At 39.7% G+C, this 21,192-nt stretch overlaps 1 long non-coding RNA gene across 5 annotated transcripts in view; it reads right to left on the bottom strand.

Annotated features, from left to right (window-relative positions):
• Positions 1-20,558, bottom strand: part of LOC141419275 (uncharacterized) — a 91,698-nt gene extending 71,140 nt beyond the window's left edge. For 4 of the 5 annotated variants that reach the window (XR_012444065.1, XR_012444066.1, XR_012444062.1 and 1 more), the window contains exon 1: positions 672-4,385. This is a non-coding gene — a long non-coding RNA (uncharacterized lncRNA). Of the gene's footprint in view, positions 1-671; positions 4,386-20,477 lie in introns of those variants that run through there. The other variant, XR_012444063.1, reaches the window with a different exon arrangement.
• Positions 20,559-21,192: the final 634 nt, after the last annotated feature.

Here is a 21,192-nt window from a genome sequence, read left to right on the forward strand (position 1 = left end):
AATTTGGGTTCTTCAAGGATGTCCCCTCAACTTTCTTACAAGCTGCATGGCCCAGGTAGGAGAGTGCAGCCCCCACAATTTCTTCTGTCACAAGTTGGTTTCTCTGAACCTTGGCTCTCAGGTGGTCCCTCCCACAGGGGCTCTAACCGACTTCCTCTTGTAAATTTGTACCTCCTTGCCGACTTTCCTTAGCCTTTCACTGGCAATAACATTTCTATATGGGGCTTTTCCACCTTGACTAACCAAGCAGGTAAATAGACATGGGGTCATTTCATTCTTCTGACTGTCTCTGTGTTTGACACTGACATTGGATCCAGTGAGCATTTGGAACATGTTTGTTCATTTGAGTTGCTTGTTTTATTTCTGACACCAGGCTTGGCTTTACTCTGTAAGACTCTTGGTAACTACACCAAGTGTATGTAAACAAAAAAAGGTGGACTGAAAACATAAAGTAAAATAAAATTTTCATCCCTTAACCTTTTGCAATGGTTTAAATATGGAGGATGGGGATGAGAGAAAGAGATGGTTGAGGTGGACCTAACCAATGTACAAAGGAAGAGTATTCAGAAAACTCACAGTGAATCCCCCTGTACAACTAATGTATACTAATAAAAACATTTCTTTTTCTACGTTGCTTTTGTCAGTTATTGCTCACCAAAACATGAAAATACCTGATATATACACATTATGTCTCCAAATATGACAGGCTCCTGCAGTTCCATCTCTACATGAAGGCAGTAGGATCTCTTGGGTCCAGGATTTGGGCACTAGGTTGGGAAACACAGTAAGATGCCATCTGAAAAATAAAAATGCATTTCTTTTCACTGAGACCAATCCTTACCAAACAGTTACCACATTAAGCTCCCTTCACACCATATGGTAATGCCTTGTAGAAGGTAGGGTATCACACTTTATTTACATACACACTGTGATGTTTACACAATGATGAAATCAGCTAATTTCTCTCAAATGTACCTGTCAGTGAGTGAAATGAATCCGTAATTATATCATTGGAGGGAAATTATAGCAAACTACTACTGTCACAATTAAAAAAGACAACATTTAAATCCAGTCTTGAGAACCTGACAGATTGTACAGAATCTTTGTCCTGAATGATTCAAGCATAGTATCCCCATGAAAGAGAAAGGAAGGTTGAGCAGCCATTGTAAATTAAACTTGATTTTTCTTTGTATATTATTTGGGAGCCTGATTGTACTTATAATGTCAGATGAGCTGTTAGAAATAAAACAAGGCTATAAAAACATTTTTGGGAAAGAGAAGGAATGGCATTATGGACTGTATACTAGATGAACTAACTATATATGTTAATTACTGTATCTAAATGTCTTTGTTCTCAGAAAATTCCTTATTGGAATGGTATCTGCAAGCTTCTCTCAATTTGTTCTGTGAAGGAGCCTCTAGCCAATGCTTCTTCCCTGTTTAAAGTCAATCTTCTCAAACATGACTTGTCTGTAATGTCTTCACAAAACTGCAGTTCATTTTCACTTGCACGGACTCTGCTAGATTTGGTCCTGTATTAAGAAGAACAATTCAGAAGAACATTTAGTTACTAGAAGTGGGAGGTTTCTTAACATCTACACAACTTCCAGAATTTTTATCTCTTCCTATAAAAACATGAAATGTTAATGGCACATCAGTAGGATGTTATGACACAGGAGGGGAAGATAGAATCCTTGACTACATGGAAGGTGACCATAATCGATTAACATCTCCAGAAAAAACTTAAACTGCAGCTGATTTAGAACATAGCTACAAACCATTAGCCATCCAAATGCTCTCCAAGCTGAGCATTTCTTCTGGAATTTGAAATTTGGAAGGGAATGTAGCCTGCTGATTCCCAAAATATAAGGACCTTATGGATTACTACGGATTCTGTTTTAGTAGGTCTGGGGTTGAGTTTATGATTCCATCTCTTTATCTGATTTCCAACCTGCCCCCAGAAATTGAGTTTTAATATACTCATTTGTATATTAAAAGTGGGCCTCACCCTGCTACCTTCTGATATTCTGTACAGTTTTGCATTGTTTCCAACACTAGGTTACCTAACTCTAATGCCACTGGGGGAGTATTACCTCTCTCAGTGTCTTACTTATATTAACACAGGCACTAAGACACAAATGCAAATTACAGGACCCCAAATAGAATATTAAATCGATGTTGAAGTTTATGCTCCATTTATTAAGAAGCTCCCAGGTGATGGTAATGTACACGCATCAGGAGAACCATTGCCACTGACTGAAGAAAATAGAAAAGGTAAACAGAATGACTGCAGAGAAGTACATATCCCAAAATGCAGAAATAATTAAAACTCTAGTAGTAAATTTCACACAAAATTGTAACTGAGAGAACTCAATGTGCTTTTATTATTAAGAAAAAAGTTTTTTTAAATCACCTGTATCAAAAGAGGAGCTCAGGGCTGGTGGAATGTCTCTAGTGGAGCACCTGCCTAGCTAGTTTGAGGCCCTGAGTTCAAAACTCCAGTATGACCAAAAAAGAGGTGGTAGACTAAAGAGAGTGTATAAAGATGCTGGTCAAGTGGTAAAGGGTAGAGATATGTAACATTTCTACTTACATAAGGTTAACTACCTTAAGCAATTTGTGACAGGGACAGCAAATCTACAGAGCCTACTCTAGTGGAGGACCTGTTTTATGGAACATTGGATTATAACTTCCGCTATTACATGTGGAATTTGAGAATCACAGAGAAACATTAAAAGGTTTTTCAAAATTCAAGAAGCGATAAAATGAACTTGGTGTTTCTTAGAAAGGGGAGAGAGAAGATATAGACGAAGGCGAGGTGGCCTTGTATTAGAAATTGAGTTTGGGGCTTCATTTTTGTTTATACTACAGTGCTGTAATACCTGCCTAGCAAACTCGAAGTTCTGTGTTCCATCCTAGAAACACGCCAAAAAACACCACCAGAGCAATTCAATTCCCTCAATCCAACAATAATCTTTGGGTATTAAACTCTGGTCAGTCTCTATATATTTCTTCAAGGACTTTCCATGTCCTTTCTTATAAACACCAGTCTTTCCAAACTGCCTGCTAACTCTATTTACATAAATTACCACACTCTACAAATTTAATTAGTCGTTTCATCTTTTGCTGTTTTCCAGGTGATCTATTCTGCAATCCCATCCTCAGCCCAAATCCCCTTTTCTGCTTAAAAACATTCCATCCACATGCCCCCCCCCCTAAAGTTCAGTGTCTATAAATAACCAGTTGCCTATGTTATATTCTGCAGTTTGACAACTTTCCCACCCAGGAAGTCTGTTATTTGAGTGGTCCCTTAAATGTAGAGATGGTTTGCTTTATCAATACTTCACAAACACCATGGAACTCATTTTAAATAAAATACACATACAGCACTGGACATACACACATGTCCTTTGCAAGCTGTGCAAATGTGAAGCCCTCAGTTCAAACCACAGTCTCACCACACAAATAACAAAAAAGATACATACACACTAGAAAACAAAACAAACTCCCCAAAACAGTTTCTACTGATACATTATGCGTAATCCATATGATGTTTTGACATGAACTGTGTAGCAGTGTAGCAAATGGGCTCTAAATAGCCCATATTTCTGTCCTCTTTGATTATATTTTGTAGAATAATGACAGAATGGTAAAATTAAAAGAAAACTGAGCACACAGACACAAACCACAAATCAAAAGCACTCTTTAGGTTACATTTGCTAAGCAAGATTCAAAGGAAGCAAAAAATAGTAATAAGAATAGGTGTATATTTTTAAATCTACTATATATGGCATGCTATTAAAATTTTAGGCATAAATTTGTTTGCAAACAATTAAGTGGTAAACTAAAAATAAAAGAAAATGTATTAAACGTATCTCTCTGCAAACAACTAAACTGAAACCCACAAGGTATGTATAATAGGCTCAGGAGACTGCAGCCTGCAAACCCCACAGTTTAGGCCCCTGGTGGCTGCTGTCCTCACTGTACTGCACCTTCAGAAAGCACATGCTGAACTTAATGCTGACACACTTCCTGCTGGCCACTCAGCCTTGAAGATTGCCATACTACCTGGTTTCTTTATGAGCAAGAGGGTGCAAACTTGGCAGTCAGTCTTCTATGATAGTATTGGTTTTGAAAACAGCTTGTGGTGGATAGGAAAAACACTTTAGAATTACTGTTTTCTGAACTCCTCATAATAATTGAGGAATAAGAATTTTAAGCAATGATTACAACATGAAATAAACTTTACACCAAACTGTCTTTTCAAGAAGTATTTGATACAGAAGAGATTTAATCATTAATGGGGGCAGGCATGAAACCCCAGATTTTAGAGAAAGATTTCCTTTTATTAATGTCTTTGTATTTCAATGTAAATTCATCACATTCAAAAAAATTCATCATATTCGAACTTGGAATATTCTATATTATCAACAAATAATAGTGCTGTTACCTTCTTTGATTTTATAATAACTTTAAGGTAAATAATATGTATATAATATACAAGAGAGCATAGAAAGAAACATTGTTTTCCTATGTTCGGATTTAACCCAGGGATGAACACATGCTAAGCAAGTGCTGTAGCTCTGAGATAACACCCAGTCCTCAAGAAGGTATTTGTTAAGTGTATAGAATTAGATAAAAAGACCAGAGTAAGACAGTTCAATGTGGAATCTCACAAACCAGAAATCTTGTATAAATGTTCACTTTTGGCTGTTTTGAATGTTTCCAATTTCTTAAAGGAACAAAGATTTCTCTTTGAAAGAAAGCAGTCTGACCAAAGAAAGGAGTATTTTTGTATATATGTGCACATATATGTATGTACATAGTGTTTTTGTATGCATTGTATGTGTTATGAATACTGTGTATGAGGGCATTAGGTACAGATGTACTTAAAAGATTCAGAGTATGTTAGGAGGAATTTTCAGATTTTGAAATTATTCCCTATTTCTCTTTAAATTTCATATGCTCCCATGATTATGTAAGAGAGAGAGAAAGTGTGTGTGTGTGTGTTTGTTTATACTGGGATTTGAACTCAGGGCTTCATGCTTGGTAGGCAGGCACTTTACCCCTTGAACCACTCTCCCAGACCAAGTGTATAATTTTTTAAACGTTAAATTTTAGGGCTAGCAAATGTCACAGCAGTGGGGTATGTGCTTGGCATGTTTCCATGCCTAATTTTGATCTCCAGATTCAGACACACCTTTACAAACACACATACTCACATGCAGACTTAAATTCTGAGTGGTTAAATGGAAAATGAATAATTCATAAATTGAGGAGGAAATTGGAGTTCTGTTATGTTTTTTGAGATAGCTGCTCCTCCAGAGGTAGAGGTAGGTTAATATTACTTATATGGAGAGAACCAACTGGAGATCCACAGTAGTCAGATGTTCAGGCTCATCTGCTGCTGAAACAGCTGAAGCTTTGTCTGTGTCAGCTACCATGGGCAGAACCAGGTGGAGTTGTTAATTCCCTTCTGCCACTGAAATAACCTGCTGTATTTTCCCAAGAATCTTGTTGTTTCACCAACTCTCCATCTAGAGCAGATGGAAAAGCTGATAATTGTTGCAAAGCTGGGGGAATGAGTAAAGGGTTATCTTGTTTGATGATGAATGGTATGTGTGGCCCTATATCTAAGGATGGAAAAAGATGCACTACTAATGAAGGTAGCTCTAGAACTTTAGGAAGCACTGCACTGGTGGGATGATACAAGAACACTAGGATAAGTGGCTTTGCCTGAGCGTTTCCATACCGAGAGATGACCCCACCTGCCAGATATTTTCAGTACCTCACCCCAAAACAGGATATCTTCCCAGATTGGTGACCACTGATGTCTTCTGGCCCAACCCCAGGCTCTGGAGTTTGCTCCCTGTACACTTGCCTCTTACTGAGTTCTCAGGCACTGACTCAAGGCCTCCTGACTGTGAATGGGCTCTGTATCACTGGATTCCAAATCCTCCAGCTGAGTCAACAGAAGGTGGACAGGAATGGCAGTGTCTGGGAATGGCATGTTGACCAGCAGATAGGCCATCAACTGTTTTAAGAGGCCAATCCATTGAACTTGCAAAACTCCTCAGGTTACTTGTCCAGCCACATTTCCAGGAAGGAGCAGATGACGCTGGGGTCAGGTTGGTGGGAAGAAATGTTACACTCTGTTCTCTCAATTCCCAGTACACAAATGGCCTCTTACTGGGAGGCTCCCATGCAGAGGCTGCCCAGATCATGTGCAGTTAGGCATTTTGGGCACAGTTGTGAGGCCTGCGTGAGCAGGGTGTTCACTTCATCTCTAGTCCAGGCCTTGATGGAGGACAGTGCTAAGAAACTGTGACTATGATGGAGTGAGGTGGGGAAGGATTCACACAATGGCCAGACCTGAGCCCCCAGCCTCCAATCAGATACCAAAAATCCCAGAATCCACCAATATCTCTGCCTTCCTCTCCTAGCATGTAAAGTCCCAGGTTTAGTCCTCTAGTATAAATCACAAGAGATGCATGATGCACAATTTTCCCACCATCCAACCTCAGCCCCCATAATTCCCCACTGCCCATATGGAAGGCCTCCTCCTTGACCTAAAGTCCAGTCACTTCTTTACTTGCTCATCTTCCTCACATTCAGTGAAGAGAATCCATAGCTACCAATGGCCACAACACCTCTAATGTTTTGTGTCTCCTATCTTCCAGAAGTAAGTGAGCTGGCTGACTTCCATGTGGCTCCAGTGGTAGCTCTTCTGCCTAACAAGGTCAAGAAACTGAGACCAATTCCTTCAAAACAGCTGCCAAAAATGTGTAATAATAAGGTAGAAAAAATGGCAAGGTCCCTTTGCACTTCCTGGAAGCTGCAGGGTGGGACTGTATTTCTCACAGGAGGGAAATGAGAAACTGGCATGGACAATCCCAGCGGCCTTCTCATATGTAAGGATAGGGTGACTGGTAACAGAAGCCAACTTTGGGGAAGTTCACAAAGGCGCCTCAAGCAGGTCACCTTATATTCCTGACATACCTTTCAGGCTGGACCCTGAAAACCAGGATAACCAATTCAATAAAGCATGCCACTGTGGCCTCACCTGGCACAACTCTCAAGGGATACCTAACAGTAACTTTTACACATTTCACTAACCTACCCAACAGACAACAAAGTGAGGCTCCTGACAGCAGTAACATAGTCAAGTAAACTGAACAAACTATTTTTGAGACCATACTTAATGCCAGGCATGGGGCAGATTTCCAAAGTAACAACAACCAAAAAAAACCCCAGACCAATAAATAAGCATGTTCACAGTATGTACAGTGGAACACCTCATACGATCACAGAACATTACCATTGTCTTACATCCTAGCCCCATGCCCATGCCTGCCATTGAAATACTCACTTCTTCCCCACAGCTCCTGATATTCCAGATACACAAAGGACCCAAACACCCACATATTCCCCATCATACCGTCCCCTGCACCCTTGCACAGCTCAAGCGGTAGAGTGACTGCCTAACAAAAAGAGTCCCTGAGTTCAAGCCACAGCACCGCCAAAAAAAAAAAAAAAGTAAGAACATCGGGGACTGGAGGAGTGGCTCAAATGATAGAGCAGCTGCCTTGTGAGCATCAGGGACTGAGCTCAAACCACAGTACCCACAAAAATAAATATTCACCATCTCAGAGAAACCATGCTTGACTAACCTTGCTGTCTTCATCACTTCAGTGAAGGGTCCTCAGGTGGAGGCTCTGCTAGCTCCAGCCACCCCTCCAGGACAACTTGCTGTAACTGAGCCAGTTTCTCACCTTCAAATTCCCTGAGCAAACACGCCAGCACACATTGCCCCTCCCTCCGTGCATGTGCACCTCTTTGCACCTCTGAGGGGACCCTCTCTGGTCCAGCAAGAGACTGGCCAAGAATGCAAAGCCCTGAGGATAAAAGCCACTGGACTACAAGCATTCCTACAAGAGGTTCCTTGAGAAAGAGAATTTTTTTCTTTTCTTTTTTGCAGTACTGGGGTTTGAACTCAGTGTCTACATCTTGAGCCACTCCACCAGCTCTTCTTTTCTGATGGGTTTTGTCCACTCAGTCTAGTGAACTATTTGCAGGGGCTGGCTTCCAACTGTCATTCTACTGATCTCTTCCTCCAGAGTAGCTCGGATCAAAGGCTTGGGCCACCTGCACCTGGCTGAATGCAAAGTCCTGAGGATAACAGCATCTTGACTACAAGCACTGAGGGAGAGAATTTCAAATGCCACCATTTAGCCTGGTGTGAAGGAACTTACTGATCTATTCTTATATATGTAAATAAGGGTCAGGATAAAACTCTTGCTTCTCAAGAAGTCATTGCAGGCACCACAGGCAAAATTATCCTGATTGGAAATCACCCTCACATTTTCTTGTATGGCTCTGAAAAGCTGCTTGGGAAAAGGAAAAGTACCCAAATCTACAGCCAGAAAACCACATCAGACATTAGAGACCCTGGCCAGAAGAAAATGTGCCTAATCATATAAAAAAGAAAAGATGCTAAATTGATTAATTCTTTCAGGATGATCACCTTTACTCTACTTTCAGCACATATGGAGGGTTAAGTTGAAAAGTCTTCAACCCAACATTGTAAAATAATTAACATTTCAAAACAGAAGAGAAAGAACTTTGAAATAGGAAAAGTCCAATTCCTATTACAAATGAAGCAATTTAGATCCCTATCTAACATTTAAAAATGAAAGCTTTCTTTCTCTATTAAATTTGCATACATTCAAAAGTTATCATTAATCAATGACAGAATGGGGGGAAATAAGCATTTTCAAACATACAAAAAGGAACATGAAAATATATTATTTGGGAACTAATAAATTTCTTTCTTCAGACCAAGGCTATATATGGATATTCTAAGGGATTGTAATAAGGCTTAAAGGTGCTTTCACTGAAGAGAACTGACTCCCTAACTGGTGCCCCAGGATCAAGTAAAGGCAGGAAACAGATGACTAGAACACCTCTTTTCCACAGAAATAGAAAAAATAAATGGACAGTGGGGAAGATGTAACTGAGACTGAAAGGGAAAGTAATTTGATTGTAATGAGCATGTGTACTGGCCAGTTTACTCTCCTTGTTAATTAAACAGACATATTTTCCCTCTTTGCCTACATGCCAAAGAATCCAAGCTCAACTGCATTGACTCTTCAATTAAACCAGGCAGTATTCTCCCCTTGTCCCCTTTATCTCTCTTTGATCGTAGGTATGGCTCTGCAGGTCACCTCCATCCCTACTGCTGCCCTTCGCCTTTGTGCCACTGCCCCACCCCAGCTCTGCCTCACTGCGCCTCCATTTTCATAAAAGATGTGAAGAAATTAATATAGGCAATATCCCCAGTGCAGATACACGTGCATGCACACAAAACATGGCTAGGTCCCCTTGCATTCCCCACATACCTTTCAGTCTTAATCCCAGAAAACCAGGATAAACACTGGTGGGATCAGCTCAACTAGGAGGAACCTGTCAACCCTGTCTCCATCTACTTTATTCTAAATTATACGATACTTTATCTAGACTATACTCTAATTTATACTTTTAGGATGAGTACCCTGCAGGTCTTTGACTCACCATAAAAGTCAACCCCCATCTGGGCCATGGGACCACGGCCTTTTGTGTCTACAGCCTCCTCTCAGGTCATGGCCTCCTAGGTCCTGGCTGCTGCCCCTTGTTGCACAGGCCACTCTGGTCCCAATCCCAGTCGCATTCCCAGTCCCCCAGGCTGTTCTTACCCTGGATGCATTTCAGGGATGCCCAGAGCCCCATGCACTGCCACTGATTCCCCCAAGCTGAGTTACAGCCAGGATATGATGCGTGGCCGAGACCCTATCTTGAAAATATCCAACACAAAAAAGGCTGGCAAGGTGACTCAAGTGATAGAGTGCCTGCTTTCCAAGGGCATCAGACTGAGTTCAAAACCAGCATTTACAAAAAAGAAAAATACAAGTGTAGTATTAATTATACGAGCACAATCCCTACTACCTAAATTCATAATCAACAGGAATAAAGGTACGAAGAGCTGCACTTAGAGTTCTGTGTTCACAGAGGAGGTAAAGTTTGGGAAAGAATGCCAGACGTTTTGGGAGAGCGAGGGAATATAGATTTCTTGATTTTGACATTGGCTTATCATATTTTCAAAGCAGTGTTCTTTTTTGTAAGTTTTTATTATATTATGGGGGGGTTGAGACGGTTTCTCATTATGTGTACCTTGCTGACTTCACACATGTTCTCATGTTCTTCCCTTCTCTGCCTATCAACTATTTGTTTACAACCATGCACCACATGGCCAGGTATAAGATTTTTTTCAGTACTGGTGTTGAACTCAAGGCCTTACACTTGCTACTCAGGTGCACTACCACTGATCCACTCTGCCAGTCTTTTGTGCTGTGTGTTTTCAAGACAGTTTCGCTTGAATTATTTTCCTAGGGCTGACTTTGAACTATGACTGTCCTGATCTCTGCCTCCTGAGTAGCTAGGATTGCAGGCATGAGCCACCTATGCCTGGCTCAGTCCTTGTTTTTGGAGACAGGATAACACTACGTCCCTTGAGGTGGTCTTGATTTCACCAGGTGACCCAATATGTTCTGCATCTTGGATCACCTTGCCTCCATCTCCAAAGTTCTGGGATTATAGAGGTGCATCACCAGGCCCACACTTCATGACATATTTTGAATCACACAATGTCTTAATTCTAAATAAATGAAATTTACAATTTCTTTTATCAGCTGTACTTGGGGTATTACATAAAATCCATTATTTAACCTACTTATTTGTAAGTTTTGTAATTCTCCCATAATTAAGTATATGGTGCATTTTGATACCATTGTTAATATGGTATGAAGGAAGAGTCCAACTTGCATTGTCTATTTTACCCATTTTTTCCTAGAAATATTTGGTGACAAACTATTTTTTAATTTGGAATTGTCAACTTTAAAAAATCACCTACCATAAATGTAAAGTTTATGTTTTAGACACAACCGGAGGTGTGGTTCAAGTGCTAGAGCGCCTGCCTAGCAAGAATACACCCCTGAGTTCAAACCTCTCTAAGGGGTGGGGGGACTATTCAACAAAATGAAACAAAAAACACTGCACTCTCTCTAACTCTTCTCCCATCTTTTATGGCAGACATTGCAGAACTGTAAAGAAATGGCGGTTATCACTACAACTATGTGGACCCTTTATAAACCTGCCTCCTTCCACAGCTCCTCTACAGGGACAAGGTGTGAAAGAAGGAGTAGCTGCTGTGGCAGTCAGGTGTAGGGGCGTCTGCCAGGGGCATTTTCTTCCCTCCTGCACATAAGTGTTCTGCAACCTTCTGCAATCTTCCCCTGGCTGATTGGAAGCACAAACCTGCCTTCCCCATCACAGCCAGGGGTGCTGTCTTCCCTATTGTACCTGAGTACCCTGTACACTACCCTACTACAGCACCTAAAGAGTGTGGCTGAAATTCCATCTGGAGAGAACTGAGCAGATAGACAAGCCCTGACATACAGTTGGGCCTTCAATATTGAAGGAGGGACACACCAGCCCCAGCCTATCATATCTTTGGACAACCATACCCACACATCAGTAGCCAACTTTGGGAACCACACAAAGGTGCTGGCATGGCCATGATCCCTAGAATTCCTACATATCTTCAGTCTTGATCCTGAAAATCAACATAAACCATACAAAAAAAGACAAGCTCCTGTGGGCTCTCCTGACACATCTCTCAGGTGACACCTGAAAGCAAGTTCTACACATTTCACCATTTGATGCAATAGACACCAAAGCAAGGCATCTCCAGGGCCAAAATAGGTAAGAATGCAAAACAAATCACATCTGCCACCATACCGTTATTTCAAGTACGGTGTACATTTCAATAAAAGTTACTGACAAAATATTGCTGTCTGAAAATCTGTATCTCTGCCAGAGCCTTCCCTGCTAGTTGTAATCCCCTTCCACATGATGTGATAATTCTGCTAAACCCAACACCCATTTCAGACCACCAAGTGGACTTAATAACAAGAACTGCACAATATATTCTCCCCACACCCTCTCAAGGATGCTTTGGGTGCCCAAATATCCACGAATTAGCCACTGCTATCTCACTGAAATCATCAATGATGGCTTTGTGGATTCGGGGAAGATGGCAAAATGGTTTCAAGAAACCACTACACAACAATTCAATTTTTACATTTCAAAAGTGGCTATGAATACCTACTGTGTGCACCAGACAGAGCTCTTGACTCTGAAACATCACAGATGACCAGTCTTCACACCACACACTGGTTGCCACACAAATATATCAAGCAATTCTGATGACCAGACATGTTCCAGTTGCTCTCTGGGTTCAAAGTTCAGTGTCAAAGAGAAAGGCAGTCAAAAAAATAAATTGAACTCAATTGTAACTGCCAAGGGCTGAGCTCAATGAGTCAAGGTGCACATAGAACCAAAGCAAAGAGCCAGTGAAAGGCTAAGGGATCTCAGCAAGGGGGAATGAATAAATTTCACCTAGGGCAATCAGTGAGAGCTACATGGGGGATAATTCTGAGAGGGAAGGTCCAGAAGTCCCAGGCTTCAGATAGCAGAAATTAGGAGGCCAGCATGCTCCATGTGGGACATGAAGCATAAAGAAAGGTGAGGAGGGGGCATCTTTAGCAAACTTGAGCTCATAGGGTTCTACTGAGCACAAGATTATTGAGCATTGGGAAATACCTTTGAAAATAGTGTTTAAGTCAGGCAATCTGCTAAAAGTCTTAGGCCCAAAGATGTTTTGGTCTACTTTCTTTTGTTATCATAGACCCTCTGAGAGTGGGAGTTACAGTTTGATGGTAAATATTCCCAAAGCTCAGTGTGTTGAAGATTAGGTCACAAGTGTATGGAACTATTCACAGTTGATAGAACCATTAAGAGGTGGGACACAGTGGGAGGAAGTTGGGTCACTGGCAGCATTCCCTATAAGTGTCTATTGGAACGCTAGCCTTTCCTCTTTTTCTCTTTTCCTTTCAGATTCTATAAGGTGAACTGGCATTCTCTGCCACATTGGCCACCATCATGTGCTGCCAGACAACTTAAAAGTGCCAAGTGACCATGGACTGAAATCTCTGAAACCACGAGCAAAAATAAACCTTTCCCCTAACAAGGTAGTTATCTCAGGTATTCTGTCACATTATCAGAAGTATTGTTAAGATATTGAACAATTTAAAGAAACAGAAATTTATTTTTAATTTATTTTATTTAGCTCACAATTCTGGAGGCCAGAAATCTAGTACTGAGCTGCCTCACCTGGAAAAAGCCTCCTGTTGAGCTATATCCCAACATGGTGTTATAACAGAAAAGGGAAAGGTGGTGGGTCAGTACCTGTATGATCATTTTAGGTTAAATAATCTAGACCAGAAAGAATAGCATTAAAATTACATGATGACATAATCATTGCTTAACGGTCCTACTACCTCTCAATACTCTTACCTAAGGTAACAACTTTCAACATGAAATTCAGGGGAGTGGAAAGAATCCATATCCATAGCAAGCATGTAGATGCTGGCCATGTGTGGAGAGGAACCAATGACCATGAAAAAAATGCAATAGCAAAGGAAAGGCATTAACACAAACTGAAAAAGACTTCAGACAACAGAAGGCAGCATACCAAGCCCCAGCCCCTGCTTAGCCACTCACAATGTGATCTTAAGGAATTTACTAAATCTCCCTGGGCATTCTTTCTCTCATGCATACAATGGGCATTATAGCAAACCAGTGGGGGTAAATATGCATCTGTACATTGTCTAGTGACATGCATGGCCACAAGGAGAAACACCTAATGCCTAAGCTACAGCCTTGTTTGACAAACACTGATGCAGTTAAGAAAGCAAGGTCCCCAAAGCTTACAAAGTTGCAGTGCATATTTACAAAAGGGAATCTGACCAAAAAAGAGGTCACAAGCTCTATCAGTACGTAAATGGGATGGTGAAGGTACTGGTCAAATTACTTCTGAGTCTAGTAGTCCAACTAGAAAGCTGTCATTCAGGTTGTCATATCTGAATACTCAGGGCTGTTGGTGTCTGTTTTGGTGACACAGAGGGCAAAGCCGACTTTCTGCTTGTGACATCTACCAACTGCATGGCAAAAGAGAAGCAAAAATCCATCAAAGATTTTACATACACAAGAGACCTCAAATAGCCAAGGCAATACTGAGCAAAAAGATCAACACTGGAGGTATCACGATACCTGACTTCAAAGTATATTACAAAGCAATAGCAATAAAAACAGCATGGTGCTGGCACAAAAACAGACATGCAGACAAGTGCAACAGAATAGAGGACCCAGATATGAAGCCACACAACTATAACCAACTTATCTTTGATGAAGGTGCTAAAAATACACAATGGAGAAAAGACAGCCTCTTCAACAAAAACTGCTGGGGAAACTGGTTAGCAGTCTGCAAAAAACTGAAACTAGATCCATGTTTATCACCTTATATCAATATTAACTCAAAATGGATCAAGGACCTTAATATCACACCCCAAACACTAAAGTTGGTACAGGAAAGAGTAGGAAATACTTTGGAACTAATAGGTATAGGCAAGGACGTTCTCAATGGAACCCCAGCAGCTCAGCAACTAAGAGATAGCATAGACAAATGGGACTTCATAAAACTAAAAAGCTTCTGCTCAACAAAAGAAATGGTCTCTAAACTGAAGAGACCACCCACAGAGTGGGAGAAAATATTTTCCAGCTACACATCAGACGAAGGACTGATAACCAGAATATATAGGGAACTCAAAAAACTAAACTTTCCCAAAATTGATGAACCAATAAAGAAATGGGAAGTGAACTAAACAGAACTTTCTCAAAAGAAGAAATTCAAATGGCCAAAAAACAGATGAAACAATGCTCACTATCTCTAGCCATTAAGGAAATGCAAATCAAAACCACACTAAGATTCCACCTCAGCCCTGTTAGAATAGCCATTAGAAAAATCACCAACAACAGGTGTTGGCGAGGATGTGGGGAGAAAGGAACCCTCATACACTGCTGGTGGGAATAAAAGCTGGTGCAACCACTCTGGAAAAAAATTTGGGGACTTCTTCAAAGTCTAAACATAGACCTGGCATATGATCCAGCAATCCCATTCTTGGGGATATACCCAAAGGGATGCGACACAGGTTACTCCAAAGGCACCTGCACACCCATGTTTAATACAGCACTATTCACAATAGCCAAGTTATGGAAACAGCCAAGATGCCCCACTATTGAGGAATAGATTAAGAAAATGTGATATTTATACACAATGGAATACTACTCAGCCATGAAGAAGAATGAAATCTTATCATTTGCAGGTAAATGGATGGAACTGGAAAACATCATCCTGAGGTTAGCCAGGCCCAGAAGACCAAAAATCGTATGTTCTCCCTCATATGTGGACTTTAGATCAAGGGCAAACACAACAAGGGGATTGGACTTTGATCACATGATGAGGCAAGAGCACACAAGGGACGTATGAGGATAGGCAAGAAACCCAAAAAACAAACCAAGATAGCATTTGATGTCCTCAATCCAAAGGAACTAATGCAGAAGCTTTAAAGCAACAGAGGCCAATAGGAGAAGGGGACCAGGAGCTAGAGAAAAGGTTAGTTTGAGAAGAATTAATTTAGAATGTAACACATATGTACAGGAAAGCAATGCAAGTAAACTCCCTGGATAGCTATCCTTATCTCAACTAGCAAAAACCCTTGGTCCTTCCTATTATTGCTTATATGCTCTCTTCAACAAAATTAGAGATAAGAGCAAAATAGTTTCTGCCTGGTAGCGAGGGGGTGGGGAGGAGAGAGAGGGGGCTAGGGAAAGGGAGGGGGCGGGGAAGGGGAGAGAAATGACCCAAACATTGTATGCACATATGAATAAAAGAAATTAGAAAAAAAAGATTTTACACGTACAGTTTGTTTTTTATAAATATGTGGATGAATTCCATTGGATTCATATACTCTTTTATTTACTCATTATTATCATTAATTTTTTGGCTATAACAAACAATGCTACTATCAAAATGAAAATAAATGATTTTTTATGAACTTTGCATGTAATCTTCTATAGCTCATGCTGCAAAGAAGAACAGTTGATGTGTAAATCACACACAGTTTTTGTTGGAAAGTATAAGCTTTCCAACAGCAGTTCTTGAAATTAACATTTCATGACAAATATTTGAGCTGAAGATGTATCAGTTTCATTCTCATGAACAGATCCCTGAGAGATGGGAAGTTACAGAAATCAGGACACATGTGCTTAGATGTTTGTGGCAGCAAGGTTAGTCATAAGAGCAAGGTACACATGACCCAAACACTGAGCAGAGGAATGACCATCTAGTAGGGGATAAATGTACTGATGATGACTAAGTATATACATACACAAATGTGTGATATTCACATATATCTGCTAAATGTAGTATCTGGTAAAGTACACATTATGCTGTCTACAAATGAAAAGGATCAATCTGGACTTACACACAACAGCATGTATAAATATTACACATATGACATTCAGTGAAAAAGAAAATAGCATGTATAATAAGGAAAAGAGAAAGAGCACACACACAATCCCTAGTGGTTAAATACATAATCAAAAGGAATGTAAGTATGAAGAGCTACATGGAGGGTTCTTGTTGGTAGAAGAGGTCAAGATTGGGAAGGAATGCCAACAGTTTTGGGGAAGATAATTTCACAATTTGTCTATTAGCTTTACAAATTTGCAAAGCAGCACTATTTTCTGAAATATTTCTTATATGTAGATTATATTTTTTTGAGACAGAGCCTCATTATATATCCCAGGCTGACCTGAAACATGATTTACTTGGCTTTACCTCCTGAGTGCAGTTTTTACAATCATGCATCACCATTCCCAGGTATCAGAATTCATTTTTTAGAAATGACAAAGTGTTCTGGGTTCCATGCAGTAAACTTGAACTTCAGGAATTAAGTTCAGTGAAGTCTCTAAAGAGGAGAACATTGTGAATACTTAACTTTGTACTCCAGCTCTACCTCTTCAACTGTCAGCTTAATTTTTGGCTTTTTTTTTTCTTGTGATGGTGGAAATTAAACACTGGTCCCTATACATGCTGATCAACCTCACTACTACTGAGCCTCATATTGTATAACATTTTCATCATCTGTAGCATAGTAATTTCCATGGAAAGCCAAAAGAGCTGTGAATTATACAGTATTCAATAGATGATAACTTATACTGGAAACATATTCTATGTTCAAAACAATCCCCCCAAAATCTTAGACTCCCCAAAGAACAACTTTTTTGGCCATACTGGGGTTTGGACTCAGGGCCTTGAGGTTACTAGGGAAACACTAAACCAGTAGATCCATGCTCTTGTCCTTTCATTCATTTGTGAAAAGAACAACTATAAAGAATGAGCTGAGGAGTACCATAGCGAATTGGCCTACAAGGCTATGAGCTCCTTTTCAGCGTCAGCCATGTAACTAGCAGAGACAAAGAAAGAAATAGTACCTGCACATCAGTTATGAGATAATAAGCTGAACATATGTTCACCTACATGCAAGCTGGAAGCAACACCTAGATGCAAGCGTCCTGTGATGTTCAGCTCCACTCTGGCTGGGCCTCCTAAAACTCTGCATGACAAGGAGGAACTGAGGCTATTGTCTGTTAATCCCAATGGTTAGGTTTCTGTTTCAGAGTTTCTCCTACTCTCTTACCTGGAAAACAAGGTGGACTCTTCCTAAGTTAATAAATGATCTGCTGCCTCAATGCAGACTGAAAAGATTGGGGGGTTAGTTGCAAGAACCCACCTGCAAGGAATTCCTCAAATATCACATGACTTTTTCACAATAAATGCATGCAGCTGTGTCCTTACAAATTACGTGTGGGAGTTTCTGGGAAATGCCATGCCCCTGTTTAGTCAATCTGCCTAAAATGAACTGTTTTTGAAGTTTTCACGAAGCTTAAGTTGCATCTCAGTTGCTTTTGCCCTTTGTCAGATGTGGTCCTGTATTAAGAAGATCTGTACAGGAGTCTGAGTAACTAGAATTTTGTAGCTATCTTTAAGTCTATGCAAATTCCACAATTTTGAGTCCCACTGCGAAGCCAGATAGGAGGGGAGGACAGAACACCCTAGGAATACTATGTTTTGTTTTGTAGTACTGGGGATTGATCCTGGAGTTTGGGGGGATTGATCAAACCAGACAAGGGCTCTAACACCATCCCAAAGAGTACATAAATCCTTGCACATGTAGTATGGGGCCAAAAATGCCTGACTCTTCTGAAAAAAAAAAACCCTGCAGCTGACTTAGGACACAGACAAAAAGCAATAACCATCCAAATGCTCTCCAAGTTGACTTTTGCTCCTGAAACTAGAGATTTCTGAGTGAATCTAGCTCAGTGATTCCCAAAATATAAGGAACATACAGATTACTATGAATTGTGTATCAGTAGGTCTAGGATTAGGTTTATGTTTCCATCCCTGTATCTGATCCCACACCTGCTCCACAGTGCTTAGGGCATTTGGGTGTTAAAACACTCATTTTTATTTTCAAAGTGGGATTCACCTCTGCTCTTTCCTCTTATTCTGTACACATCTGTGATTTTTCTTCACAAGTATCTAACTGGTATTCCAGTGGGGATCTTTGACTTCTCTCACACAGGCACTAGTTAAAAATGCAAATTACAAGCCAACAAAAAGAACTTGTGAATTTTAGCCCTAGGTTGAAGTTTGTTCTTAGTATATTAAGAAGCCCCTGGGTGATACTAGTAAATGTGTAAAGTAGAAAACAATTGCCTTTGGCAAAGAGATACAAAGAAAGTTAAACAATATCACTGAAGAAAAGTAAATATCAAAATGGTAGAAACAATTAAACTCTGGTACAAAATGTTAGATAAACTTACACCTACAAGAGGATAATGAAAATGTTTTTATGTTTAAGAAAAAAGTTTTAAAGTCATTTATAATATCAGAGGAGGAGGAGACTAAGAGGGTCTATGAAAGCTAAGGGTAAAGAGAATAGGCCAGAGATAGTTAACATATCTACTTTCAAAAGATAAAGAACCTTAAGCGGAGGCAGGAAAATCTGCAGAACAAATTCTGGGGAAGGAGCAGGATCAAGGAATTTTGGCTTTCAATTTCCATTATTACACATGAAAGTTAAGAATTACAGAGAAAACATAAAACATGTTTTCAAAACACAAGAGTATAAATCTAGAAGTCAAGAAAAAATGTGCTTTTTCTTCCATCAAAAGGGGAGAGTCACATATGAAGGAGAGGTAAAATTTTATCATACCTTGATTTTCTGGAATTCACTTATATCACAGTTGTGCAATACCTGCCTGGCATGCACCAAGCTCGGGGTTTCAACCTCAAGAAGCACATCAACAAACAACACACCAGAAACTTAAATTCACCAATACAACAAAAATCAATGCTTAATAAAACTTGTTCAGTCTCTTTGTAACTTTCTGCAAGGACCATCCAGGTACATTCTGATAGAATCCAGTTTTCCCACAATACCTACTAACTTGATTTACCAAAACTCCCACACTCTAGATAGATTAATTTTTTTCATCTTTCACTATTGCACAGATGACAACTAATCACCATGATACTATCCTCAGTCAGAATCCCCCCTTACTGCTTAATAATATTCTATTCATCCCACCTCTCTAAATGATCATTGTCTATAAATAACTACTTGCCTATGCTATTTTCCTCATTTAGCCTGATATCCTTCCCACACAGGAAGACACTGACATTGCAGTGGTCTATTTATATATACACATTCAAATTTATCATGTGAGATTTCATTAAATAAATTTTAAACAAGACACATTAGAAACCCAAACAAACAGCTACTACTTATATGGTATGCAAAATCTATATGAACCTTTGAGATAAACAGTGTAGCAGTTTGTCAAATTGGCTCTCAATAGTCCTTGTTTCTGGCCTCTTTCATAACAGGTATTTTGTAATAAAAAATGAGAGAATGGTAACATAAAAAGACAATTCTTTACAATCCACCCCCAAACACAATACTTAAGAGGAATCTTAAGTAGGAATAATCTCTACCATTAAACCTACTGAAAAATTCTTTAGTAATTCAATTATGTTAAAAATATTCCAAATACCCAGTATTGCAAAAAGAAAGAGAAGAAAACGATCCCAAACATTTTAAAGGATGAAACACATACAAATCGACCCATGACTGAATTCTAACAATAGAATGGGTGCAAAACAATTTTAATTTTGTTTTACATAAAATCAAAACACTCTTTTGGTCGTATTGGTAAAGCCGGATTGAAAGGAAACAAGAAAATATTACCAGAGAAAGCTGTATATTTTCACATCTATGTTATATACGGTAGGTTGTTCAGATTTTACGTGCAAATTTGTATGAAATATTTGTATGAAAAAATGTGTTGAACAGAAAAGCAAAACAACAATAAATACTGCCCCTCACTCTCCCGTGACCATTAAGCCCAAAACCTACAAGGCGCTTTGCATTCCTTCCCAAGCTTCCTACAACACTGGCATAAGCAGTTTCGGGGGCCGCAGCCATCCTCACCGCGCCTCACCTTCCGGAAGCGCTGAATGATGACGCACTTCCTCTGCAGCCTCAGCTTGGAGGTCGCGGTTCTTCCTGCATCTGAGCCCCAGGAACCGGGTCTGGCTGGTGTGAGCCTAAAAGAAAGTCTTCTGTGGTAATACTGATTTTGAAAACAGCCTATGCTGGAAAGAAAAATACTTCTTGAATTGCGATTTTCTGCAATTCAAAGATGACAACATAAAATAACATCTACCCCAAACTACATTTTAAGAACTATTTTATGAATATGAAGAATTTTAATTGTATTAAGAAGCATTTGATCCCCTAGCAATTTAATCATTGATGGGGTGGAGGTATGTAACCTTAGACTTCAGAGAAAGTTTTTATTTCATTAATTGCATTGATATTTCAATGTAAATTTCTCACTTTCAAAAAAAGATTCTCCACCTAACATTTCAAACTTGGAATACTACATTGTTAACGAATACTATTATTACCTTGCTCGGTTGTATTATAATTTTGTATATTAAATCATACATATAAATACAATGGAACAACAAATAAACAGACATTTTTCCCACGTTGTGTTGAATCCAGGGGTAACACAGGCTAAGCAAGTGGTATTGCTGTAGCACTGAACAATACCCCACCCTCATGA

The sequence above is a fragment of the Castor canadensis genome, chromosome 19 (genome assembly GCF_047511655.1).
Source record: "Castor canadensis chromosome 19, mCasCan1.hap1v2, whole genome shotgun sequence".
Lineage (NCBI taxonomy): Eukaryota > Metazoa > Chordata > Mammalia > Rodentia > Castoridae > Castor > Castor canadensis.